Here is a 27,806-nt window from a genome sequence, read left to right as displayed (position 1 = left end):
CAGTGACTTGTCTTCTGGCTGTCTTTATGAACTTCATCTTCTTCTTTCCTTTTCTTCTAGGTCTCTCGGAAGCACATGTGGAAAGAAGAAGAATACACCTGGCAAGTGTTTCGTTTTCCTTTCCTACCTCTTCCTGCCGCTGTCTTTCCCTGAGTCACACTCTGTTATCTCTTGGTCTTTGTGCCTCCTTTCCTTTCCCGTGATTGTCTGTGCCCTACCTCTGTTTTCCTTTTCCTTCACAGGAGAGGAATTTCTGTGCTCTCTTCACTGTCCTTCCTTTTCCCTCTTTGGTTTTGCTATTTCGTTCTCCTATTGACTGACTGTTGTTATCGTTTCTTTGTTACTGTTTCATTTCCTTTTGTACATGTAATTTCACCTTGTTTTCTACTTCCCTTTTTTCTCTCTTTCAAGTTTTTGTACTTCTTCACATTCCCTCTGGTCTTTACTTTCTCTCTCCCTCTCTCTGTGTACCCTCATTCGTGCAATCTCGGTGTATCTGTGCCCTTCACCCTTATATTTACGTTTCCTCCCGTCCTCCCAAACCCCTACCCCGAAAACCCTGCGCACCTGCGTCTGCCACGCTTCTCCCGAAGCATGGCTGGCACTCGCGTCCTGCTTCCCGGAGGTTGTCTCCTTCGTCCCTGGATGGGACCCCCGGCTTCTTGGGTTTTTCCTCTTGGTTGTAATCGGCTGATGGGGCGGTCGCCTCCGCCCAGCTCGAAGAGCCGCTGGATACGGCTCTGGATTCCCCGTCGTCCTCGTCTTCCTGCTTCTCTCAGTCGGCCGTCTTCCTCTCCTCTGCAGCACTCCCGGACGCCAACAGCCCAGGAAGAATCGGTGGACCCTTTAAACACCGGGGTTCCCGCAGGGACAGCTCTGGGAGGTTGGGATTGGAGCAAGTAGAAGGCGTATCGAGTTCACTAGAGGCAGTGACAGAACAAGTCGGTGCGGTGTGCGGGTCGGCCCAGTCCGGCCCGTCACATACACCACCCCTAGGGAGCGGCAGCCAATGACGCTCCGACGAAGGGTAGCGGGGAAAGAAGTCAGCATTCTGCATGAGGCGGCCAGGGGAGTGGAGGACCTGGAAGGAGAAGGGCTGCAATGAAAGAAACCATCTCAAGACACGGGGATTGGAGTCCTTGTTGCAAGCAAGCCTGGTAAGGGGAGCATGATCCGTGTGAACGGTAAACTGACAACCTTTAAAATAATAGCTCAAGGATTCCACTGCCCACTTAATGGCCAGACACTCTTTCTCAATAGTGGGGTAGTAAACCTCCCGTGGGAGGAGCTTTCAACTAATATATAGCACCGGGTGGAGAGACCCATCCACCTGCTTTTGTCACAAAACTGCCCGAAGTCCTGAGTCAGAGGCGTCCGTTTGCATTATGAAAGGCTCATGGAAGTTTGGACAACATAACACTGGATTCGTAGTCAATACTTCTTTCAGTTTCTCAAAACTGCCTAGTACAGCATTCTAAATGTAGGTAAATTTATTGGGACATGAGTTTTTGAGCAGATTGGTGAGGGGTTTGGCTATTGTGGAGAACTGAGGAATGAATCGCCTATAATACCCCGCTAATCCGAGAAAAGCTCTGAGTTCTTTCTTTGTGCTAAGTATGGGTATCCGTTGGACGGCCTCTACTTTCTCGTTCTGGGGTCGGACCTTTCCCTCCCCTAAGATATATTCCAGATATTGGATTTCATGAAACCCCAATTTACATTTTTCTGGGTTAGCAGTTAAATGTGCATCCCTCAACGCTTGTAATACTTTCCTCACCTGTTCTAAATGGTCCTTCCAGGTGTTACTAAAGATAACTATGTCATCCAGATAGGCAGCGGCGTATTGCTGATGGGACAGTAGAACCCTATCCATAAGACGTTGGAATGTGGCAGGGGCCCCCGTGAAGCCCAAAAGGGAGAACTCTACTGATAGAGGCCTGATGGAGCTGCGAAGGCAGTTTTTTCTTTGTCCTCTTTTCTTAGCGGGATCTGCCAATACCCTTTTGTGAGATCAAGTGTGGACATATATTTTGCTTGTCCTAATCTTTCTAAGAGCTCATCAATGCGGGGCAGGGGATACGCGTCAAAATACGTTAGCTCGTTGACGCGTCTATAATCTATGCAGAATCGAGTACTCCTGTCTGGCTTGGGCACCAACACCACTGGGGAACACCAGGGAGTGGTGGATGGTTCTATAATACCAGCCTCCAACATCATACGGACTTCTTGCTCTATAGTTTGTTTCTTTGCTTCTGGAACCCGGTAAGGGCATTGGCAGGATACTGCCTCATTCTTGGTACGTATCGGGTGTTCTACTAGCTGCGTATGTCCGGGTCGTTTTGAGAAAACTTCCCTATATTCCTCCACTACCTCTTTTAGTTGTTCATGGTGGGTCTCGGTAAGGGTGGGATTAGTGTGTGGTAGGGGATCCATACCGGGAAACTGCATAGGAAAAGATGGATACGGGATTGCGTCAGTGACCACATTAGTGATAAACTGGACCGGGTGCACCTCTACAGGTTCTTGCCATTTCTTTAATAAGTTGATATGATATATCTGTTCCCTACTGAGGCCGCAGGGAAGTGCTAATCTATATGTAGTGGGGCTCACTTGCCCAATCACTTCATAGGGACCTTGCCATTGGGCTAATAATTTATTGTCACAAGTAGGGAGGAGTATTAAGGCCTTATCCCCTACCTTTGGGCTACGAAATACACTTTTGGTGTTGTAGTGTTTCTTTTGTTTCTCTTGTGCCTCCCGTTAAGTACTGTGGGCTTCTTCCCATACCGTATGAAGGGTATCCCTCAATTCCCAAGTATACGTCAGGAGTTCTTTCTCTTCGCTATCGGTCTCCTCCCATTGCTCCGCCAGCATTTTGAGGGGAGTTCTAGGTGGCCGCCCAAACAAAAACTCGAACGGGCTATGTCCTAGGGATGATTGAACGTGCGTGCGAATGGCGTACAATACAAGGGGTAATTTCTTTTCCAAATCTCTACCCCCCCTCTGTGATGCTCTTCCGGAGCAGGGATTTGATTGTCCTATTGTATCTCTCTACAAGCCCGTCGGTTTGCGGGTGGTATACTGATGTTCTGATCTGTTTTATTCTTAGTGTTTTGCTCACTTCTGCCATGAGCCTAGACATAAAAGGGGTTCCCTGGTCTGTTAATATTTCTTTGGGAAAACCAACCCTGGAAAAGAAATCTATCATTGCTTGGGCGACTACTTTTGTGTGCATACTAGGGAGTGGGATTGCTTCGGGGTATCGGGTGGCGTAATCCACGAGCACAAGGACGTACTGTCGTCCCCTATTGGATGGAGAGAGTGGGCCTATAATATCCATGCCTACACGTGAGAACGGGGTTTCTATGACAGGTAGGGGCTGGAGTGGTACAGGTGAGTGTGTAGCCGGATTAAACAATTGACATTTGGGACATTCGGAGCAATGTCTACGTATATCCCCATATATTCCTGGCCAATAGAAGCGCCGGAGTATTGCCTCCTCGGTTTTCTCCCTCCCGAGATGTCCCTCTCCATTATCCCCATGAGCTAGTTGTAATACCTGCTGTCTGTGGCTTCTGGGTATAATCAGTTGTTTTGGTCGCCCCTCAGTTACTTTTGGTATTCTATATAGGAGGTGGTTTTGGATACAGAATTGGGGACCTACCGCCTGTTCCTCTGGGTTCATGGCTTGTTGCCATTCATGTCGTAGGAAGGGGTCGTCTCGTTGACTCTGTCGAAAGTCCCCGGCCACCGTACACACCTTGCTCGCTACTACTGTATCATTTTTCGGTTGGGTCTCGCTTATGTTCCTGTATTGTTGCCTTTGTACCCTTTTCTCTCATCTAGTAAGGGGTACCTTGTGGGTCCAGACTGAGTCCCACACCGGCTTCCAAGGGGACTTCCTCCCACCAAGATTTAAGTGCGTGTTCCTGGCTTGCTTTTTTTAGCAACGTGGGAAAGTCTACATAATCAGTACCAATAATGATGTCCTCGTCTAGGTGGGGCAGCACCCCCACTTTGAGTAGTTTGTTCTCCCCTTTCCATTGTAGGTGTACCTGGGCTACTGGGTAATATTTCTGATCCCCATGGACACAAGCAATCAAAACCTGTGTCTGGGGTATACCCTGTCCTGGGGCAACCAGATCTTGCAGTACAACACTCTGGCTACAGGCTGAATCGATTAATGAAGCTCTTTCTCTTCCATTGAGAAGAATTGGGAGAGTGTAAGTAGGTCTATCCCCACCAGCCCAGAAGACTCTTCCTTTGGCTACTCCAGTCTCCATGGGCTCCTCGTATCCTTCTTTTGTGGACAATATCTCGCTATGTGACCCAACTCTGAGCAATTGTAGCATTGTGGTCATGTGTGTGGGTATTTGGGGTTATGTGGTACCACGCGCTCTGGTTCTCTCTCACTGCCAGAGGCCTGGGAGTGGTCCCTCTGGCTACCATCGGACGTACCGGGGAAGGCACTGGGTGTCTACTGGGAGTGGCCTTGAAATCCGTACCCCTATGAAATGCACAGGCAAGTTCAACAGCGGTTTCATTAGTCAGCCCAGGATGTTGCCTCACCCAGTTACGGGTGGTACTGGGTAAAGCATCTAAAAATTGTTCTAGGACTATCACATCGAACATCTCCTCCCTGGTCTTTTCTGTAGGATGCAACCATCTTCCTGCTGCTTGTTGAACCCTGTAATAGAGTGTCCGGGGGTTCTCCTGCTGTTGCCACCTGGTATGTCGGAAACGGGACCGGTAACCTTCCCTATCAAGACCTACCCGTTCCAGGATTGTTTTCTTGACGTCTTTATATGGGAGTGTGCCACTAGGATTTATCGCTTGGTAGGTGGTTTGGAGTTGGCCGGTTAGTAGAGTGGCGATGTATTGTACCCATTTCTCCTCCGGCCAGCTTGCTGTACTTGCCACTCTCTCAAAGTTGGTAAAAAATTAATCTGGGTCTTCTTGTTCCTGGTATTTTTGTAAGATGCTACTTGGTACATTGGGATGTACCTTTGTGTGTGCTATGGTGTCCGTGAGTTTACCCAGGGCCGTTTCATGTACTAATTGATTGTTGGCCATAATAGTGGCTTGGCTTTTGAGGGCGGTCTGTAAAGCCTCTCGTTCCTCCCTGGCTTCCTTCATTTGTTGCTCCCACATTAGCTGTAGGTGCCGCTGTCCCTCTGCTAGCTGTGCAATGACGTCTGCCATGGTGGGTTTCTCTTCCATCTTGCCGTGTTCCTTAAAATCCCACTTCTGACACCACTTGTTACAGGATGGATTCCAATGATCACTCGGTACTCGTCAACTCTATACATAAGTGTTCTTTTTATTAACGGTATAATATAGTTTGTGAGGGTTAGTTGGGTTTGATATGTTGTATTCATGTTCTCCGTGACTTGTCTTCTGACTGTCTTTATGAACTTCGTCTTCTTCTTTCCTTTTCTTCTAGGTCTCTCGGGAAGCACATGTGGAAAAAAGAAGAATACACCCGGTAAGTGTTTTGTTTTCCTTTCCTACCTCTTCCTGCCGCTGTCTTTCCCTGAGTCACACTCTGTTATCTCTTGGTCTTTGTGCCTCCTTTCCTTTCCTGTGATTGTCTGTGCCCTGCCTCTGTTTTCCTTTTCCTTCACAGGAGAGGAATTTCTGTGCTCTCTTCGCTGTCCTTCCTTTTCCCTCTTTGGTTTTGCTATTTCGTTCTCCTATTGACTGACTGTTATTCTCCTTTCTTTGTTACTGTTTCATTTCCTTTTGTACATGTAATTTCACCTTGTTTTCTACGTCTCTTTTTTCTCTCTTTCAAGTTTTTGTACTTCTTCACATTCCCTCTGTTCTTTACTTTCTCTCTCCCTCTCTCCGTGTACCCTCCTTTGTGCAATCTTGGTGTATCTGTGCCCTTCACCCTTTTATTTACATTTCCTCCCGTCCTCCCAAACCCTACGCCCGAAAACCCCACGCACTTGCGTCTGCCACGCTTCTCCTGAAGCGGGGCTGGCACTCGCGTCCTGCTTCCCGGAGGTTGTCTCCTTCGTCCCTGGATGGGACCGCCGGCTTCTTGGGTTTTTCCTCTTGGTTGTAAGCGGCTGATGGGGCAGTCGCCTCTGCTCAGCTCGAAGAGCCACTGGATACGGCTCTGGATTCCCCATCGTCCTCGCCTTCCTGCTTCTCTCAGTCGGCCGCCTTCCTCTCCTCTGCAGCACTCCCGGACGCCAACAGCCCAGGAAGAATCGGCAGACTCTTTAAACACCTGGGTTCCCGCCGGGACAGCTCTGGGAGGTTGGGATTGGAGCAAGTAGAAGGCGTATCCAGTCCACTAGAGGCAGCAACAGAACAAGTCGGTGCGGTGTGCGGGTCGGCCCAGTCCCGCCCGTCACACTTCCCGATGCTCTTCTACGCCATGCTCCACCTGGAACACCAATGCCGACGAAGACGACGACAGTCAGTACAGCTGCCTAGCACACAAGGGAGGGAGGGAGAAAAACGAGTGTGACACACACACACACGCAGAACACACACCAGACACAAACAATACACACAACCAGCAGCAGACGTAAACCAATCGCTCACGACACACAGCACAATAAAACATGGAACAGATTTCATAAGTACTGAAAATATATTAGCAAGGGAAAAGCCACCACATGAACATGATATGTACAATAGACCACAAAGGGCCAATGGCCAGTCCAAGTACAAAGGGCACACATAGCCATAGGGCACAGTTCAAGGCCCAACTTGTCTCCTGACATCAATTACACAGAACTCTGCAGGGGCATCATGTTATAAGTGGGCAGGCACCTCAGGGCTCAGGGGTGGGGGCACCTCAGCTGAGTTGGTGCACTTGCCCACTGGTTCTGGAGGGATCCATGCCCATTTCTCTGTGCTGGGTAGTGCAAGACCACAGTCTCTGGAGTGGGTGACTTTCTCACTGGTTCTGGAGGGGGCTTCATGCCCATTTCTCTGTGCTGAGAAGTGCAAGGCCACAGTCTCTGGAGTAGGGGACTTTCCCACTGGTTCTAGAGGGGTCTCGTTGTACAGCAGTCACCTACATGCCCTCTGCTGGAGGTGAGGGCTGCACTGTGTCATTTGGAGGTGAGGTCTGCACTGTCTCAGCGGGTGAAGGTGCAGCCTCTGAAGGAGGAGTTGGATGCACTTCCTCAGCTGGAGGTGAGGGCTCCATAATCACTGGTGGTGGTAGTGGTGGTGACACCCTGCTAGACCCTACTGGAGTTGAAGGCTTCTTCCCCTTCATGGCAGACATCGAGTGCTTCTTCACCTTCACGGCAGGAGGTGTGGGCTCCTTCCCCTTCATGGCAGGAGGGGAGGTATTCTTCCCCTTCATGGCAGGAGGTGCGGCCTCCTTCTCCTTCATGGCAGGAGGTGTGGCCTCCTTCCCCTTCATGGCAGGAGTCGAGGGCTTTTTCCCCTTTATGGCAGTGGCTGTGGGATCCTTACCCTTCCTGGCTGGTGGAGCGGGATCCATCAATGTCTTGCCTCCACGAATAGGAGGCGCCTCCACTGTCTGCGTGGACTGTTTGGCTGAGGTGCTGGGCTGGGTCGTTGTGACAGGGGGGAGCAGGAGGGATGGGAGTGGAGGTTGAGGGAGTGGTTGTTGGAGATGTATGTATGCTGCACTTGGGTGCCGGTGCATGTGCAGTGTGTGTGTGTGAGGTGGATGGCTGTTGGGTGTCTGAGTGCTTACATATGTGTCCTTTAGGAGGGGGGACAGACAGGGTGGGAGAGGACACGTGGATGGATGTTGTGGAGCTTTCTGCTAGTGAGGTATGTGTGCTGCTTGGTGTGGTGATGGTGGTAGCTGTTGATGCAATGCAGGCAGGTGTGAGTGTGGATGTGACTGTGAGGGAGGTGGAGGAGACAGTGGAGACAGTGGATGTAGTTGTGTCTGCAAATGTCTGGTGATTGCGTGAGTGCTTGTGTGTTGAAGTGTTGTGCCTGTGTTTAACTGTGCTACACTTGTGTGTTGTCTTGTGTGCATTCTCACCTGTATGTGTGGATGGGATGGGTTGGGGTTGAGGAGCCTGAGACTGGGAAGTGGTAGGGGGGACGGTAGGGACAGGGACAATGGCTGCCATCAGTGAGGAGGCCAGAGCCTGAATCGATCTCTGTTGGGCCACCAATCCACTGTGGATGTCCTCCAGGAATACATTGCATTGCTGCATCTGGGATTGACTGCCCTACAGAGATGGATCTCAGGAGGTCAATAGCCTCCTCACTCAGGGCAGCAGGGCTCACTGGGGCAGGGCCTCAGGTGCCTGGGGTGAAGGAGATGCCCACTCTCCTGGGTGAGCGGGCATGGGCAACTTGCTGAGGGGCTACTGGGAGGGTGGTGCTGGTACGGGGGTGGAGGCTGTACCTGCAGCTTCACTGGTCACAGAAGTGTCCACCACCACTGGGGAGCTTCAATCAGAGAAGGTATCTGAGTCTGTGTTGTCACCTCCTGTTTCTGCCATGGTGCTCCCCTAGCCGTCCGCCCCACTGGTTCCCTCGGCATCGGTGGACTCTGCCTCCTGGGTCCTATGGGATGCAGCTCCCTCGGTTGCTGGTGCCCCTGCTCCTTGGCCAGATGATACTAATGCACACAAAGAAAGGATGACAGAAGATAAAGGTGGGAGAGAGAAAGAGAACACTAGGTCAATTACTGCACCAATGCCACTGTTCGCATACACAGCACCATCACACACAGGAATCAGGAGCACTATGCATTGCACTGCCATTGATTTGGCTAGATGCCAGAGCAAGATGAGGGCCAAACACAGCCAACTGCAAGCCTCCTGGGACCCACTAAGCCCTGTCTGCATAGGTTACCTTTTTCCCTGTTCAACCATTACCCTTAAGCTGGATCACGCTGCAATGTCTGGCCTTGCATTAAGGGGCACCCACTAACTGACGCCCACCACCCGGATCCCATGCCACATACCAAATTATTGTAGTAATGCCCACTGTACTCACCCCCTCGTGGCTGCTGTGATGCCCTCAAGCACCTATCCAGCTCTGGGTAGGCCACCACCAGTATGCAGGCTATCAAGGGGGTGAGGTTCCAACGGGCAACCCTTCCTCGTTGGGAGGCCATCCCCAGCTGGGCCTCCGTGGTCTTCCGTGCTCAGCGTCTCAGGTTCTCCCACCATATCCAACAGTGGGTACTCCGCCTGCCATAGACCCCCATGGTGCACACGTCCTTGGCGATGGCATGCCATAATTCTTTCTTTTGATGGGCGCTGACCTGCAGAGTTGATACAGATGGGAGGACACCATTACACATGTAACCAGCCTGTCACACATATGGCCCACCAATCCTGTTTCCGTCACTATTGGCACAAACATCGGCCAGCGCACACCATGTACACCACCACATTACATCCCCCCATGACACAATGCTTGCAGAAACATCTCCATGCATCCTTCCCACATGCATCGTGCCCAAGGTGTACTTACCTGTTGGCCCATACAGCAGTCCGTACAGGGGTAGGGCCTGATCCACCAATTGCTCCAACTCCTCATCACAGCTGTGTGCCCAGTTGGAGCCTGACCTGGTATCAGCTATCTGTCATCCCACTGGGATCTTCCCTCTTGTGCAAGTATTATCAGTGCTCCATTTCCTGGCAACTAGTTCTTTCCAAGTGACAGTGGGCTTGGTAGCTGCAATGTCACAGCCAATGTTTTCTATTGTGCTGGCAAGGCTCTTGTCTGTCCTGGTGAAACATGTGTGCAGCTACATTGCTTTCCCCAGGTAGAAAATTTGGCCACTGTGAAGGCAGGATGCTTTGCAATGAGCCGTAGCCCCAATATAATTGGTGCAGTTGGCGGTACACATATTGCATTAGTACCCCCCACCACAATGAACAGGTGTTCAGGAATCAGAAGAGTTTCCACTCACTGAATGTGCAAATGGTTTGCCTGGTGGACCAGTACATAACCCAGTATCCTGGGTTGGTACATGATGCCTTCGTCCTGAGGAATAGCAGCATCCCAAATGTGATGGCCCAACTACAGAAGCACAGGGTGTGGCTAATAGGTGAGCCAGCTCCCCAACCCACTGTATGTCAGTGTATGCCTTCAGGTGTTCTCACCATAGGATTGTGTAAGGCTAAATGTTGTCCCTCACTACTTGCAGGTGACTCTGGCTACCCTAACTTATCATGGCTGCTGACCTCTGTGAGGAATTGCAGGACAGGGGCTTAGGCACAATGGAGAACCAGGAGAATTATTGAAAGGACCTTCGGCCTCCTGAAGGCCAGGTTCAGGTGCCTCCATCTGACAGGTGGATCCCTGTGCTACTCACCCGGAAAGGTCTACCAGATAGTAGTGACATGCTACATGTTGCACAACCTGGCCCTCAAACTACATGTGCCTTTTCTGCAGGAGGAGGGGACTGGAAATGACCCTGTGGCAGCAGTGGACCCTGAGGAAAGTGAAGATGAGGAGGCAGAGGATGAGGATGAGGACAACAGAACATCAGTTATACTCCAATACTTCCAATGACAAACAGGTGAGACAGTGGAACTGACCATTATTCTGACTATTGATTTATCTGTGTGCCTGTGGCATAATGATATTCCCTTCCTTTGCATCTCAACTTACTGTCACCTATGGCTTCTCATTGTCCAGATGATGGTGATATTACAACATTGTCCGATGTGATCACTACAGACTGTTCCAGGTCATTATTTGTTAGCTATCACAGTGTTCAGATCATTTGCACTTGATGTGACTGTTCCGATAAATGCACATTAAAGACACATAAAACAGTGTTACTCAAATTGTGTTCAAGGGTGTGCATTGTAGTGCTATATAATTGAGGGTAAAGTGCAATGGAATTGGGTGATGGTACGGGAAAGTCCAGGGTATTGTTCCAGTTAGTTTGTGGCACAGGTCCAGTGTCCACGGGGCCATAGGAAGGGGAGCAATGACAGTTCAAAGTGGACAAGGTGACAGGGTCGGACACAAGGGGGACAATCAGGAGAGTCTCAATTCCTGCCGGCGGTCTTGGTCTTGGCAAGTGTCTCTGGAGTCTAGTTCGCAGAGAACACTCGTGGGGTGGGTCCCCTTCTGCAGGGTAAGGGGTGCTGGTGGCCTGTGGGTCCTGTGGTGGGGCCTCCTGTCCACTAGCTGCAGCAGACGTGGAGGGCTAGTCAATAGACTGGATAGTGGTAGGGGCCCAGTGGTGTGCTGTCCAGTCCCTCATGATGTTGGCCATGTCTGCCAGCACCACTGCTATGGAGATCATGGTGGTGCTGTGTGCCTGCAAGTCCTCCCTGATCTCCTGATGGTGTTCCTCCTGCAGCCTCTTGTTCTCCTGCATATTGTTCAGGATCTGACCCATCGTGCCCTGGGATTGTTGGTAGGCACCCAGGACATTGGTGAGTGCCTCGCGGAGAGTCGGTTCCCTGGGCTTGTCCTCCCCCTGGTGCACGGCGGTCCTCCCAGTGTCCCTGTTGCCCTGTGCCCCTGTCCCCTGAATGGTGTGCCCACTGCGACTGGCCCCAAGTCCCTGATTGTCTTGGGTATGAGGTGTGAACTGGGGTCCCTGTACAGTTGGGCCACACTGCTGATTGACTTGTCCTGGGGACAGAGATGTGGTTACGCTGGGTGGGTCCTGTGGTGTTGGTAACTGATGGGGGAGGCTCTGTGGTGGACTGTGAGTGGGCTGGGGGGATCGGCTGTCCAGTGTTCCCTGATGGGCCTGGTTGTTGATCCAGATCCTGGAGTCCAGTTTTACTGACATCACTTGTGGCATCTTCTGTTGGGGGACTGGATAGTCGTGACACCTCCTCTCCACTGAGATTGGCTGGGGAACCTGTGGGTATGTAAGAGATGTATTATGCTTCATGCCTATGACATGTTGTACATCCCTATCTTCCCCTCTATAGCGGCTTTGGCCCTGCCACCTTTGATTGTGTATGGTGATGTATTGTGGGATTGTTAGTTCCCCTATGCTGTGCATGCTTTGGTGATGGGTGTCCATGGAGGGCTGGAAGGGCTATCCATGCATTGGTATGGCATGCATATATTGGCATTGGGGTTAGTCATCTGCGTTGGTGCAGCGTGTGTGATGGAGTGGAGTGATGGGAGTAAGGGTGAGGGGTTGAGATGGCATGCAGGTATGGGGGGGTGATAAGTAGTAAAAGTTGACTTAGCAGTTTCCAGTCCTCTGGCTACTCCAGTGAGTCCCTCAGGACTCAGTAATGCCAAGACTTGCCTCTTGCATGCAGTGAGTTGTGGGGGAGGAGGTGCGGGTCCACCGCCAGGCCTCTGTATGGTGAGCTGGTGCCTTCCTGCCACGGAATGTACCTTCCCCCCTAGGTCGTTCCACCTCTTCCTGATGTCGTCCCTTGTTCTTGGATGCTGTCCTACAGCGTTCACCCTGTCCACGATTCTCCGCCATAGCTCCATCTTCCTTGCAATGGATGTCTGCTGGACCTGTGCTCCAAACAGCTGTGGCTCTACCCTGACTATTTCCTCCACCATGACCCTCAACTCCTCATCTATGAAACGGGGATACCTTTGTGGGGACATGGGTGTTGTGTGATGTGTGTGAGAGTACGGGTGTTGGGTGGTGTGATTGGGTGTGCGTAGTGGAATGTGTGAGGGATGTATGGGTGTGTGTGTATTTGTCGCAGTGGTCTTGATGTCTGTCTGGTGGCAAGGATTTGTATACGTAAAGGGTTCTGGGTAATGTGGGCGTGCGTTTCATAGTGGTGTGAGTGGGTGGTTGTGGTGTGTGTATGGGGTCAGGTGTGTGTTGTTTGAATTGGACAATGTTGTGTAGTTTAGTTTTTGGGTGTCCATTCTGAGTGCAGCAGTGTGTACTGCCAATGGTTTACCACCATTGAGTGTCCGCTATGGTGATTTGTGGGTCATGATGTGGTGGGCGTTGTTCCTTTGGCATAACGGTATAGCGGATTTGTGTATGTGGCTGAATTCTGTCATTTTGGTATGTGTGCGTCATAATATGCAGAACGGTCATCACCACTGCTGCGGTATGTTGGTGGACGTCAGCGTGGGATAAGCGGGATTTACCGCCAATGTCATGATGAGGGCCGATGTGTGAAAGGGAAAGGGCTATAATAGATTTCCTCATGTTCTTACAACACCAAGTAGTTCAGACTAACTATAGCACATTTTCATGTAGTGTGTAAGACTATGATTTGGAGTAATGACGATTACTCTTAAGTAATTTGAACGTTACCAGTTTGTCTATTTTCCTCATCACTCTTCTTACTCAATGAAAACAAAAGGAACTGTACCTACTACCCGGTGCCAGAAAATGACAGAACACCAATCTTTTGCAGCACACATGACATAAACAACACTACAACCTAACAGCTCCAAGAACTGGAATTGAAATATCTGGGGGATAGCTAAGAGACTTCTCTATAAATCTAAATTAGTGGAACCACAACAATGACACTGTCATACCTCTAGTGAAATCTCCATCGACCAGTTTTGAGAAATTGTAGACCTTACTGGTAAACAAGCAGAGTTAGTCACACAAGATAATGGATGTAGTGAATGGTTTCTGTTTTACATTTCTGTTGTGTTAATATCACTTAGCAAAGAGCAACAAATCATACCCAAAGGGATCTCTAGTCACTTAGCTAACTCAGGGCCAGCAAACTAACTAAAACAACAACATATTTCAATGTATTTTAAACCTACCAAGCTCCGTACATGAGCAAAATTGCAGGGGAACTTTATTCCAGTAGAAGGAGACATCTGTGAAATGACCTATGAAACCCAAATAAAGAATCTAAATTATGGAAGTGCTTGGGTTCTTGCATGCTACACATGCAGCATAATATCAAAATAATATCAAAATAATAACATGCAGCATATACAGTAAATGCTCCTTACCTGATGATGGGTCCTTAAAAGGTGAAGAGAGAGCAATATTTCAGATCATACCAGGAGAGTACCCTGGGATGAAGCCCATGTGGAGCTGTACTGCCTTAGAAAAACAGTAATGTGTTTCTAGTGTAAGTAGTGCTTGCCACTACCTAGCTTACTGTCATTGTCTTCCCGAATCTTCCTGTGCACTCTAACGAGTAAGGGAATTGGATACTAGACCATGGGATGCCATAGGAATGAGAGTAATTTCACATCTACAGCCAACATATTCCAAACATGTGTACAAAAAGAGGCAGAAGAATGTTCTCTGTAGACAGAAATAGGTCTCTCCATGGTTGGCTCACCTCCTTGGATGTCTTCTGAAAGATCTTCTTCCACTATTAAAATTTCATCTCTCCCCTAATATTGTAACAGGTTTGACCACTTGATTGTCCAAGCGCATAAAAATAGCCTTCCTCCAGAAAAGTGAGATGAATGCTTAAATGGCTTACCGGGTACAAGATCTCCTTGCATTTGGATGTCTGTTAGGTCTGAAACTTCTGCAATTTTGTGCCATCCAATGTCCTTCCAGAGTCACAATCTCTGTTTTCTATGATCAAAACAGTTTGACAGACAGGAGAAAGAAGATCCCGTGTTAAAAGCTGAGATAGTTCAGGCCACCAAGAGTCAATTCTGACCTAAGCTCGATGGTAACATTGTTTTGAGACTAATAGTCTTCTGTTTCTAGAATATAGTGAGATAGGAGACCTATGTTCAGAGAATTGAGAAGTATACTTCTTTTAAACTGTGCCCTCATGGTAGTTGTTAAGTTGCCCTCTACTGGTCATGAAGCTGACTTCTGGGACAGACAGTCTGACTCAGAAGTCTCAAGGTTGATCCTGTAGATAATTCATCAGCCCTCCTAATGGTAGAAGGTGGTCACAATGAGCACCCATTTCTCGAATGGAAAAGGCTGCAATTTTCTCCAATTCATTAAAAATGCCAAGTGAGCTAACATCATGCATTCCTTCTCCTCATAGGGCTCCCATTTAACAAAAGAAGATCCAAAGATTACCAAACCAGCATAGCGTGAAAATGTATTCACTCTCCACGCCTGGTGAAGCCTCCATTAGCACGAAAATCTTATTGAATACTGGGAGAGCCTCATACAGTCTGAAATGTAATGCAAAAAATTGACATTTGTTAGTGAGATACTAGCAACTTGCCTGCCGCCAATAATTAACTTATAGACATGGATCACAGTCTAATACAGCACTGGAGTGCTTGAAGCTTAGTAGTGCTCCGTTCTGAAATAATCAAGTGCTACTCAGAGACACATACTCACATACATATGCTTAGACATGCTGACCCACACAAACACACACTTTGTCTAACAAACTGAGGCCTGCAGTGAAATCAACAATATAACCAATTGTCATGCAGTATTTCAGGTCCCTCACGTTCAGTCCGATGGTTGAGAAGAGTGGCTCAACTATGAAATAAGGGGAGGGAGCTGGATCAGGCAGCAAAATAGGCAATCAGGTAGGTAGTGCTATGTTCCATATTTGCTACAAGACATGCAATGCATGTACAAGTTGAATGATTTTGAGTGGCCACCTTAGTTGATTTTTAGATAGCTATTTAATTTGATGCAGATCAAATAATAAAGGCAAACATCTCCAAAATGTGTTGACTCATGAAGAGAACAACATTGGGTTTGCAGCATACAAGAAGATATTTTCAAACAAAAATTAAATAATAAACTAGACACTCATCTTTGTTCTACTTCTTCAACTCCTGTTCAATAAGAAGTGCAAAAAGATAATATTAATAAAGCACCCTAGACATCTTATTATTGACCAGAATATTGGAGGAAAATATTTATACAACTATTAAAAGTCGTATTGAGAAGACCGTGCAGAGATAATTCCAGTTGACTATCAGATTTGAAATCTTGGCTTTGAACTGCCCATTAGGTTGTTGTCAACAAAACAATGGCATTAATGTATCATTCAATTTAAATGAGTTGTTTAAGCACCATAAGAGCGATTTATAAAATAAGTAACTTTTAGTCTATACTTCTGATATGCCTGCTGTGATCAAGTCAACTCTTGGCACAAAAATTATTTTGCACATGAAAATTGATCATCCCATTGCGTCCTGAGATCAACCATGCTAAAGCTTAATGAAGCTGGGCACACATCTGTAGCTGTCAGCCGGACCTGCTTCCCTACAGCTGCGATTTTCATAATTAGGGTTGGCGTTGTTCATTTTGCAGCGTGAAAGAATGCAGATTCCCCTTGCGCATTTGCACGCTCTGTCATCGTGGTATTGATGATCTCATGTCATCATGCTCATACCGTCTTCTCCTTTGCCCTAAAACATCCTCTTCCACTCCACCCGGGTCCCACCTTGCGGTTCAGGGGCAATTATACCTAGAATTCTGATAGCTTCCCATGACGAATAAGGTATAATTCCATGGGCTGGTTTGTTTAAATTATAAAATATTCCTGTCCTTCAAAGGGATGCAAGGTACCTGAGTGACTGGCAATTCACAATTGTGTTTTTAAATAGGATAAGTAGCACAAAGTGTAGGACTAGGTCTACCTTTTAGAAGGTAAACAGAAATACAATGTAAATTAAGGCATAGGAAAACAGCTACCTTCACTCGTTTTATATTATAAAGCGCTAGCTAACACTACAATTGCTATCGTTGTAAATAACAACCACACTGCCACATGAACTACTAAATATAATCTCTAAAATTTATAGAACACTCAGAAATAGATGAAGTACAAGTCACATTCAAATTATAATGAACGAACTCGGTCTCTTTCTGCCCTTTATAGTAATTACATCGTTCTCTGATTTTCTAACAATAATGAACAAATTTCATGACAGGATCAAATTGCACAGAGCACAGCATATGGTTCAGGATAATTGTGCAATTAAATGTGATGACATCATTTAGAGGAGGTGACAGTCAAAATGACATATTCGTTATAAACGAGTGCAAATTTCTCACGAATTTGAACTTAATATCAAACATAATTAACCACTTTACTCAGCAGCATATATTGCTACAAAGCATTGAAAACGATTGATCTGGCAACAATTAATGGCATTTTTTGATCCCATGAGTTGTATAAGGTTTGAAAACTGAGGTTACAGCTATGGGAAGAGCTAGCATGTGCTTCATTTTCAGCCACTTAATGGGATCAACCAACAGGATTCTGGAGTTCGCAGGAAGAACGATAAGAAGAGCATAAAATACTGTAGCTACATGTTTACTTACAAATAACTTTTGGCATTGTGTAAAATGAAAGCAGTTTCCAATGCCTCTTCAAGATGTGACGCTTCCTTCCAGAGGCTTCCACTTTTCCTGTGGGTCCTACTGCAATTCGCCATCTCGAATGAGAGCAGAAAATAAATCGAAGGAGGAACCGAGCTGAGGTCCTTTTGGGTTCTGCTGTCTCTCCTTCGCTGTATCTCAGAGAGCAATACATATTCCGGGCTCATAAGAGTCAAATATATATCCACTTTCCACGTGCAGTGTCGCAGGCGCAAAACAGTGAAAAATATGCCCACTTTCCAGGTGCAACCAAACACCAATGTGTACTCTGGAAAACAGAACGGAGTCCTTATACTTCTCTGTGGCTAACCTGCCTTTCATAGGATTTTGTGAGACTGTATTGTTGCGCGTTGTGTGGCTTTATATGTTTTAGCTGGAAAAACGATTCAAGTGCAGATGTGTGTTTTTGAGCAATGGCTAACCAGTACTCTTATTAATCAGACCTGAATATGAGTCCTGGCATCAAACTTTAATGCTGGCTCTGTGTATTTTCTTTTAGCTTTTTCTGCTTGTGATAAGCACCACCTGTTTCAAAATATTTTAAAAATGGACTTCGTGCAAAGAGAAAACATTGCATGTGGCATCACCTAGTGGTCTTGCCACACACGCTGTCTCATTAAATTAAAAATAAAGGATAAATGTTGCTGATGGGGAGTGTGACCTTGAATTTGATGGGCTGGGGACCTAAAGCTCCCTAATACCTCCTTTGTGAAGGTCCTGCCTGTGCTAATTATACTTGATTCATCATACTAGTCTTTGTTAAATATAGGCATCTAAACATTAAGCACAGGTTATGTGTGGTGAGAGGTAAAACCCCATACACTCCCCACTACTGAAACCAATTGTATTACAGGAACAATTAATTGTAGGAGACTAGGAGTATTGTTCCGTAATTCCAGTCAAGTTGCACCACATGTAATTGATCTAGTCTGACTAACGAGCTACCTTGGGGAACAATTTACGGTTCTGGATCAGCAAGACATGATGCTATGGAGGAGAAGAGGAGGCAAGGTGCAGCTTGTGCAGCATCCCAGCCATCAGGGCACGTGTTGGAAATGGCCCTTTCTGCAGGGTTATCCCCAAATGATGTGCTTTTCACTTTCTATTTTTCTGAGCATCTTTTTGTTGGCTTTATGACTCTGGGCACTTTACTACTGCTAATCAGTGCTAAAGTGCATGTGCGCTCTCCCTTAAAACTTGGTATAATTGGCTTACACCTCTTTGGCATACTTATTTTACCTGTAAGTTCCTTGTAAAATGGTATACCATGTATCTAGGGCTGTAAATTAAATGTTACTAGTGGACCTGTGGTGCAGATTGCACCACTCACAGAAGTAGTTTTTCAAACTTGTCTCAGCCCTGCCACTGCAATGCATGTGTGTGCAGTTTCCTGTCACATTGACGTGGTAATTCAAACTATTTGCTGAGGCCTAAACTCCCTTATTACTACACCTCAGTCACCCCTAATGTGGGCCCTAGATAGCCCTATGAGCAAGGTGCTGTGTGTGTAATAGGTAGGACATATACTTTTTGGTTTCACATTTTACATGTCCTGGTAGTGACCACCAGCCTATTTTGTTCTACACTCCTGTAAGAGCTGCTTCTCTCAAAGGTTAGCATTGGGAATTCTGTTAACATACTTCTAAATGGTAACTTCTGATCTGAAAGGAGTAGTGTTGGCATGTTTTGTATGTCTGAAATGGTAGTAAGAAATACTGCTTACTGGTGTAGTTGGATTTTGCATTACTATTTTAGAAATGCCACTTTTAGAAAGTGGGCATTTCTCTGTGCCTATACCTCTGTGCTTTGCAGCTGAAAATCCATGTCTAGGGCAGAGTGATAACTACACTTGGTGCATACTTTCCAGACAGCCACAACACAGGAGTGGCTCGGTGTGACAGAAGAGGCATCTGCATTCATCTAAATACTGATATTCATCCTGGGCTGGGGAGAGGGAGGTTCATTCATACCTTGCACATCAATAAACTGTGTTCTGCCATCACACAAATGGCTGATAACCCACTACTGATGTCTTGAGCCAGAGCCAGAGCTGGGTTAATAGTGGGTTCAGTTTCAATTGAAAGGGTTCCTTTGAAGTCACCCCCTGAACAAAGACATTTTTGAGTACAAGTACAGGGGTTCTGACCCAATGCTTTTCAGCAAACTTTTGGAACTAGGACTGCTGAGTTGCACAAAGGATTCATCTGGACTGCTCTTCTGCTGTTGCCTTGCTACTTGATGGTTGGTTTAAAAGATTCACTGGATTGCTTTTCTGCTGGTTGCCCTGCTGCCAGCAGCCCTCCCAGAATTTAGTTGCACTAGGACCTGTGGGACTGGGAAAGATCACCATTGGAATCATTGGTCTTATTGAGCTGGGCTGCCTCGTCACTGTGGTCTGCTTGTCTCCCCCAAGTGTCCTCCTAGGATCCCAGTGTGTGGTGAGCACTGGTTACTGCTCCTGGTACCTGCATTCGTAAGCGCTTGGGGGCTTGTGGAGTGCTTCATTGTCCACTGGCAGACAGCTAGCAACTGGTGGCACTTCATTGAGCTTTTCCTACTTCTTGCCCAAGCATTTGATTCAGCGCACATGGAGTGCTGTAAAGTCTTTTTCAACATGTCCATGATCAGTACGTGTGGTCCTGTACATGGTGTGCACTGTTTTTCGAAAAACGAGCAGCAGCTGCACTGCATGTTTGTGGGCAGCTGCCCTTTCTTTTTGACAAATCTACACATGGCGGGGGCTGTCCCCCCACCTCCTTACTTCGGGTAGGACCCGGGGGCACTGTTGCTGAGATAGAAGCCCTGTGGTGGGCACATAGAGAGGCGAGGGGCTCAATCCCTTTAGAACTTCACTCAAGCTATCATATCGAAGGGAGTAGGCACACAGGGGTTCCTGCAGACTACAGCCATTACCATAATACTCTTAATAAGAGCACATGTGTCCAGGTGCCCTGTAAATGTTTGTGGTGATTGGTGTGATGCCTCACATATTCCAGTGTGGTAACCGATATAACTTTCTGATGATTATCTGGATCCTAAGTACAAACTCAGTAATGGTATAATAGGCACACTATGTATGATCGGTGGCATTTATGGGGCATGTGATGATTCAGGTTTTGTACTGATGCATGCCAGGACCCCACCAGTTTTAGGCCACAGGATACAGATTGTGTTAGTACTGGCATCGTCCTCATCCTGAGTCCCATTGTAATACGTGGTATATATGCACAGCTCTGATGATTTTGACCCTAATGTCTTCTATAACCAAGCTATTTACTGATCACATAGTAAAGGTTTACTACTCATTATGAGAATGCTGAGTCTTACTACTGTGATAGTATAATACACACAATCCTTATGACCTACGAATTTATTGGTCGTTATAATGAGGTCAGGTACACCTAGGGGCGACTCCCCTCTGATTTAGAGAAAAAAGGAGGGCCAAAAAGACCCTGTTTCAGTTCCTCAGATGTCCAATCCTGCCCAAAGCCTCACATCATCCCCACTTCCAAAGGTCGGCATTCTAGTATCAGCGTTTACCTCACTTCCATTCAGCATTTTTGCCTTGTGGCCTAAGGTTAAAAAAAACAATTTATTGAAATTCTCTTTAATGAAAGATTAGGGCTCCATTCTACATTCATCTCTGGAGGAGGTCAAAGGGGTACTTCCAGAGTTACATCCCCCATGACTCCTCAATCTGGCTCATTGGACAAGGATTCGGGTCCCGCCCAGCAAATACTATCTGACAACTCAACCGATCAGCACCCCTTGCTCTCTATTACACACCTTTCTGTGGGGCAGCAGATGGCTAGCTCTTCCCCTTCCACGTAAAAAACAAATAATCAACAAGTCTGTCTCTCCAAGCAGGGAACACTGCACTTAACTTCAGACTCGGTTTCACCTGAAGCCTTAAATGACACAAAACACACCACAAACCACAATGCATCTGGAGACATACCAATTTCTCAACTCTTATCTATTCCACCAAATGAATCTTGCATATCTTCAGTCTCTCCTGCAGGCTTTAAGATGTTTCCTAACAGTGGACCTAGACAGGGAAATCAGCACCTCCTTTGCCTGTGAAGTACATAGTCATCGCTTTTTTCTCACATGAATCAACATTTATTGGTGCTTTTCATGTTGAGTCCCTGATTCAAAATTATAGTATAAATTCTCATATCCATATATGGACCTGGCAACAACTAATTAACATGACTTGACACCACTGCCAAGTCATGGGAATGGCAATCAAACAAGTTTGATATCTAAATCTCATTGCTAGAGATGCTAGTCCAATACACGTCATTAATTGACTCTCTTTGAATGCCTCAATGCTACTGTCAGCAGCTTGCTTCTAAACGCTCACAATACACCAGCCTTCACCGTGTCCAGCATACAAGAAAGTGTCTGTTTAACTTTGTTGGGCAAGCTACTCGCCTTACCCTACATAGTTGGTGATTTACTTCAGGAAGTTAAATTGATTGGAAAAGCCCAGTCTCCCAATATCATCTTGCCTTCAACAGTACCGCTAAGCCCTGTTGCACAGATACCAATCCTGGCAACAGTGATGTACTTCCAATAGCCATGACCTCAAACAAGATTGTGGAAATCAGTGTGGAAATTTATCCTGTTCCCTCACTTCTTGAAATGACAATAACAATATGGCAACAACTAATGTAGATACAGACATTTTCTAACATTGCAATCAATCCACCAAGAACTGTCGATAATGTTGCAACCAGTGCATCTAGTAACCCCTCTCATCAACTATCAAAGTGCAAGAGAAAGTAACTCAGGAAACTAAATAAAAAGAAGGATAGCGTTTTGAGAGCAGCAGATCAGGCCTCTAAGATCACAAACATTTCCAACCTCATGAAAAAAGAGACCCTCACAGAACCCATTTCAGCTCATACCTCAAATTTACAGAAAGTGGACAACAATGCATTCTCTCAGCCTCCTTGTGACCCATCAACGGCTCAGAAAACAACCAGAACACAAATGTCTGTGAGGCTGGAAAACAGTAACTTAGCTGTAACCAGCCCACAGGGTTTTGTAGCACAAAAAACACAGCCCAAAACTGACATACCACTCAGTGGGGCAGCTCCGGAGACCCTCCCTGCTACTGTCCCTCTCAATCCCCAAGTTGGAATGAACTGTCCAGTAAAGTCACTGGTCATATTAACACTCCTCAATCAAGAGTTAGGATTCCAAACAAATAACCTCAAAGCTTGTCCATGCCCTTGACCCACTCCAGCACAGTCTCTGCTCAATATAATACACCCCAAATCACCTCCACTCTAATGACAATTTGGCATCCAGAGTATACTTCCCAAGCCTATAACATATTGAATCAGGAAATCAATGTCAAACTTCTGGTTTCCCACCCAAACCTTTGCCATTTAAACTCTAACAACATTGTGAGCATACATTTTATTCCTTCAAATATATCACCCCAAAAGGAAGCAACAATTGTGACTTGGTCCACACAATCAGCAGTCAACACAATATGTGGAAATTACAAAATATTGTGAGTGGGGTATACTGATAACACTTCCAATAAAGCCCCAATATCCACCAGCTTTTATTTATCAGGATCATGAGTGTGCTCATCGCCAATCCACTCTTGAGCAGGATAAAACCCAAAGTCTCCACAGTCCTGCTAAATCACTAAGAACATCATCCCTTCTTAGAAAAGAAATTAGCCCCCTTCACCCATGAGCAGTCAATAAATCACAAGCTTAACCGTTTCCACTCATAACCAAGCAGGAAGTCACTGCAGGTGTGTTACTTCTCCCACAGCAATGCATCAAGAGGATCGATGTTGACTTGCTGCCACCAGGGCCGTACCATCATTCAACTAATTTCCATTCAACAGGTATACTTCCTCCACGCCAAACTTGAAAAATGAGCCCAAGTTCAGAAGTCTACTTTCCTGAAATGTGGCTGTTCTTGAAAATCTCTTAATAGATTCAGAGGCTATGTCCTTTTTAACATCCCATGACATTATATGTATCCCAGGAATCGTGGCGTGACATAAATCCCACTTGAAGACTACCACAGGTTTTTCATCCCCTAACTCTGGACAGTCCACTAAGGGCTATGCAGTGGGTGGCCTGTCTGTCTTTTTATTGTCCCGCTGGAACTTTGGGGGCTCTGCATCTGCCATTGAACATCACATCTTCTTATGTGTGGAAGTCAAGAATTGGAACCAGAATTTTTTAATGGGCAAAATATTCTTGTTAAATGTGTACATTCATCCGGCAGCCTAAGGGAAAAAGCAAAAGGTGAAGGAGCTGGCACTTCTAATTTCAGATATCAGGCCCACTCATTAGAAAGATCATTTCCTCTTGTCTGGGGATATTAATCTAAACTTTCTCCATAATACGTTTCGCAGCCTCTTTACCGAAAGAGTAGACTCTCAGTTGTTGATTCCATCAGAGGTAACAACTCCACAAAGATCAGATTCCATAGGATATACTCTGTTAGATGCCTTAGAGGAGATGTCATTGTGTGCACTAGACTGGCTCCTCCTTGATGATAAAACATCTCATTTCACACATTTTTCCCCCAAAAGATCTGTGGTTTTAGATTACACCTTCTGTTCAATCTCACTGATCAATGAGATCAAGTAATTTTCCATCTTTTTGTATTGCGAAAGGGACCACATGCTCAAGAGTTTGCTTATAGAACATTGTAATAAAGTGCGTAAGACCTTACAGAGCATTGGTTAAAATGACATTCACCAAAACTGGAAGCAAATGAAGTGGTCCTCTGAAGTTGCAGCAAAGTACATGGCCTGGAAGACAAGCAGTATACGATTGGTGACTGGGAACTCTTTGTGCAACATCTACTCTCTGCCCTTGTCAGTACCCAACTGCCTTGCCCTGCATCAAAGGAACCCTGGACCCACTTTATTGCACAAAAGACCTTAAGATCCTGAGAAGATTGTTAAATGAAATGATCAGATCACTGAAATCTGGGTACACCACCATTACCCAAGAGGAAATACACAACCTATGTCGTAGCTATAAAAACAAATCTGGCAAGCGAAAGAGAGCCACAAGTAAACACTTGAATTTTATAGAGTCTGAAACTGTTAAAATAACCAGAACCAACGTCACCTCTGAAAATTGGACCACATATATTAGCACCCTTTTAAAAACCAAATCAGAAAGCCCTAACCCAGCTATTGTAATCCCTGCCTGGTAAGGGAAGGTCTGAGGCAGCAGGGGTACAAAGCTTTCAACACACATCAACCATCATGGCCGAAAGAATAGCACCTTGATTAAGAAAGGTGCTCCCAGGGTGCATTGAATCATACAGCCAATGCTTGCAAAAGCCTTGGGGTACGATTCCAACATGTTTGATACCAAACATGGGCACATTCGGAGTTACCATTGTGAAGCTGTACTTGGTAATGACCTATGTCCAGGACACACATAAAATGGCGTCCCCGCAACACGAAGTCCAGGAAAATGGCCCTGGATGACGTGGGGGCACCTCTGCTAGTGCAGGGGTGCCATCACACACAGGTACTTTGCACCTAGACTTCAGATTGGGAAGGCCTGACATATAGGTGACTTATAAGTGACCTGGGGCAGTGTAAATGCAGTGAAAGGGTGCATGCACCATTTCACACAGGCTACAATGGCAGTACTGTAGAATCCTTTGCGTGGGCTCCCTATGGGTGGCAAAAGAAATGCTGCAGCCCATAGGGATCCCCTGGAACCTCAATGCCCTGGGTACCTAAGTACCATATACTAGGGACTTATAAGGGTTGACCAGTATGTCAATTGTGGGTGAAATACTGGGTTATCAGTATGCAGTGACAAAATTAAGAGGAGATAGTATAGGCACGGGGGTCCTGGTTAGGAGGATCCCAGTGACACAGTCAAACACACTGACATCAGGCAGAAAATAGGGATCACATGCCAAAAAAAGGGTACTTTCCTACAATGCCAATCTTCTCAGAGTAATAGGGCTACGATCCTGGAGTGCGCTTGTGGCATGAACTCTGTTTTTCTGTTGCTTAGTGTGTGCAAGTTCCAAATCTGCTTGCTAACAAGAAAACAGTATGGGCAGGCTGCTAAAAGAATTCTGTAAATATGAAAATGTAAATATGGTGCAAAACCCACTTCTTCCATACCGCCAGCCACACCTAACTAAAGTAATTTTTTCTGACACTAGCCCACGTTTGCACCGGCTTGCACCATTCCAATATGGAGCCCGGCTGGTGCACAGAAATGGTGCAAGCCGGTGCTGAACTTTTTGGTGCAAAACAGCATTAGTGCAGTTTTGCCCCAAAAAGTATAAATCAGGGCCTAAATCTTCTAAATTTAAATCAAACCAGATTTAGGTCACATTAATCTACCATCCACAGCAACATAGCCGTTATCTCGGATTTCACTAGGGATGGATGGAAAATTGCTTTCTGCCCATGGAATTGCCAGAATTTGGTGACTCTGAATTACTCTAGGAAGACATCAGGTGAAATCTTTCTAACATGGGCAGTCGAGGGGATTTGCAGTTAGAAAGCTGCTGTTCGAGTAGAAAATGTACTCGAGCAGCAGCAACAGCAATTCAACTAGTTGCACCCTCTGGCACACTTTGTGGAGCTGTTTGTGGCGATTTTCCAGTACAAAACATGCTACTGGTGCTAAATCAGAGACCAAGCAGCACAATGTGGCGATTTCCCCCAATTAATAGAACTCCACTGAATCTCACTTACATTTTATGTAACTCTGCTGAACTCCACAGAGTGAAATTCTGTGAATTCTACCAACTCCTAGATTTAACATACTAAATGAATTCTCCAGAAGATGGACCACAAAAATTAGGAAAATCATATTAACACTGATGACCAGATCATCAGCATACAGCATATTAAAATTTTACAATGTCAAATATTGACTGTATGTCTAAATACAACCAATGTAATGTTCTTTAGATAAATTACTACTCAGTGAGGGGCAAAGTCTTGAAATTTTGGCAAAGGGCAGCACAGCAACTCATCTCACTGCACTGCCTTGCATAAAAAAAGAAAAGCAGTAGAAGAAGAACAAGCTTTATTCGGTCAATGAACCATCAAAGCATCACAACGCATAAAAGGGAGAAAAATAATCTAATTTTATAATCTATACAATCATTAAATAATTAAATAAAACATATAAATAAATACATATGTATAATATCAAACTACTCATCTAAAATCCTGTCTGGGCAATCTTCATAATTCCTTCTTTAAAAGGCGATAACGTTTGTGCCATGCTGCCACTAAAAATGTACTAACTGCAAAAATTAATTCATTTGAACTGTGACTTTTTAAAACCCTTATTGCTATACTACAATTTTTCAGCCCCATTTCTCAACAAGTTTTTCAAATCCATTTTGACAGCGGAATAAAATATGCAGGACAAAAAAACATAAAATGTTCAACTGTTTCCAGGGCACCACTACATGCCGGGCATAGGTCAGAAGTAGCAGTTGGCCACCAGCTACAGGTCATGGACAACAACGGTAGGGTCCCAAAATTAAATCTAGCATATAAACCTTTAACCTGTAAATCTGGTATAGTATCTAAATAAGGTTCATACTGCTGGTACCACTTAAAATCAATAAAAAGGTTAGTTAATCGACCATGAGATTTACAACAAATATAATTGTTCCATACATAGGAACAGTAAGCTGATTTCAAAACGGTTTTATGGGATTTCACTAAATTGTGGGGATTCTCTCAATAGTCTCCCAACCCCAAAATAAGAAACCAGTTAGACACATGTTTAATCCAAGGAATAATAGAAGCATTTGGTCTCTTTAACAAATCGAGCAATGAGGCCTTATATATATCCAATTCAGGGATAGTCCAAATCCTTATCCAATACAATGGAGGTCTAAAATAAATTAAATCAGCTACTCGGTTTAGCCCCAGGTCAAGAAACATTGGGATCAGTGGTTTGTTTTCTCCCACAGTTAACTTATTACTATTGGAGGATCCCAATACCTCTGCACCATAGACAGCAGCTCCCTGCGCCTGAGCCATATAAATCTTAATAGCTGGGGATACTGGTTTTGTTATAGAACTTTTGTAAAAGCACACAATAGATGCTGCTCTGTGCTGTAATAGCCCGTGCTACTGGCATTTCCTCATCAGCCTGGGGTGGGACTACATCGCCCAGACTCCCAGCTCCTGATATTTACTGGCCAGACCTCGCGCGGTGCAGGACGTGCGCGGGACACACCCGGGCATGCACCCTGCCGAAGTCCGGGGCAAGACGCGCCCATCTTCGCCCATCATCGCCCATCATCGCCCGGAAGAGGCCGGGCTGGGCCTATCACTCTGGTTGGCGAAGAAACTTGCGAGCAAGAGGTCTCATTTCCTTTAATATTCGGTGTGTTACATCATTTATTCATCATGGGGAAAAGGAAAGCTCTTGATCTACCAGTGATAGTAAAGGGAACAAAAGAAACGAAAAAACACCCAAGTAAACACTTGAATTTGGCATCTGCTTGTGGACCGAATCCTCTTGATGAAATTGATCTTTTATTTGAGGAAGTAGAGGCTATTTTGAATATTCATTCAACCGGGAACATGCCTGCCAAGAAGGATTCGTTTCAAAAT

Source organism: Pleurodeles waltl, chromosome 5 (assembly GCF_031143425.1).
Source record: "Pleurodeles waltl isolate 20211129_DDA chromosome 5, aPleWal1.hap1.20221129, whole genome shotgun sequence".
Taxonomy (NCBI): Eukaryota; Metazoa; Chordata; class Amphibia; order Caudata; family Salamandridae; genus Pleurodeles; species Pleurodeles waltl.
This window is presented reverse-complemented; position numbering follows the sequence as displayed.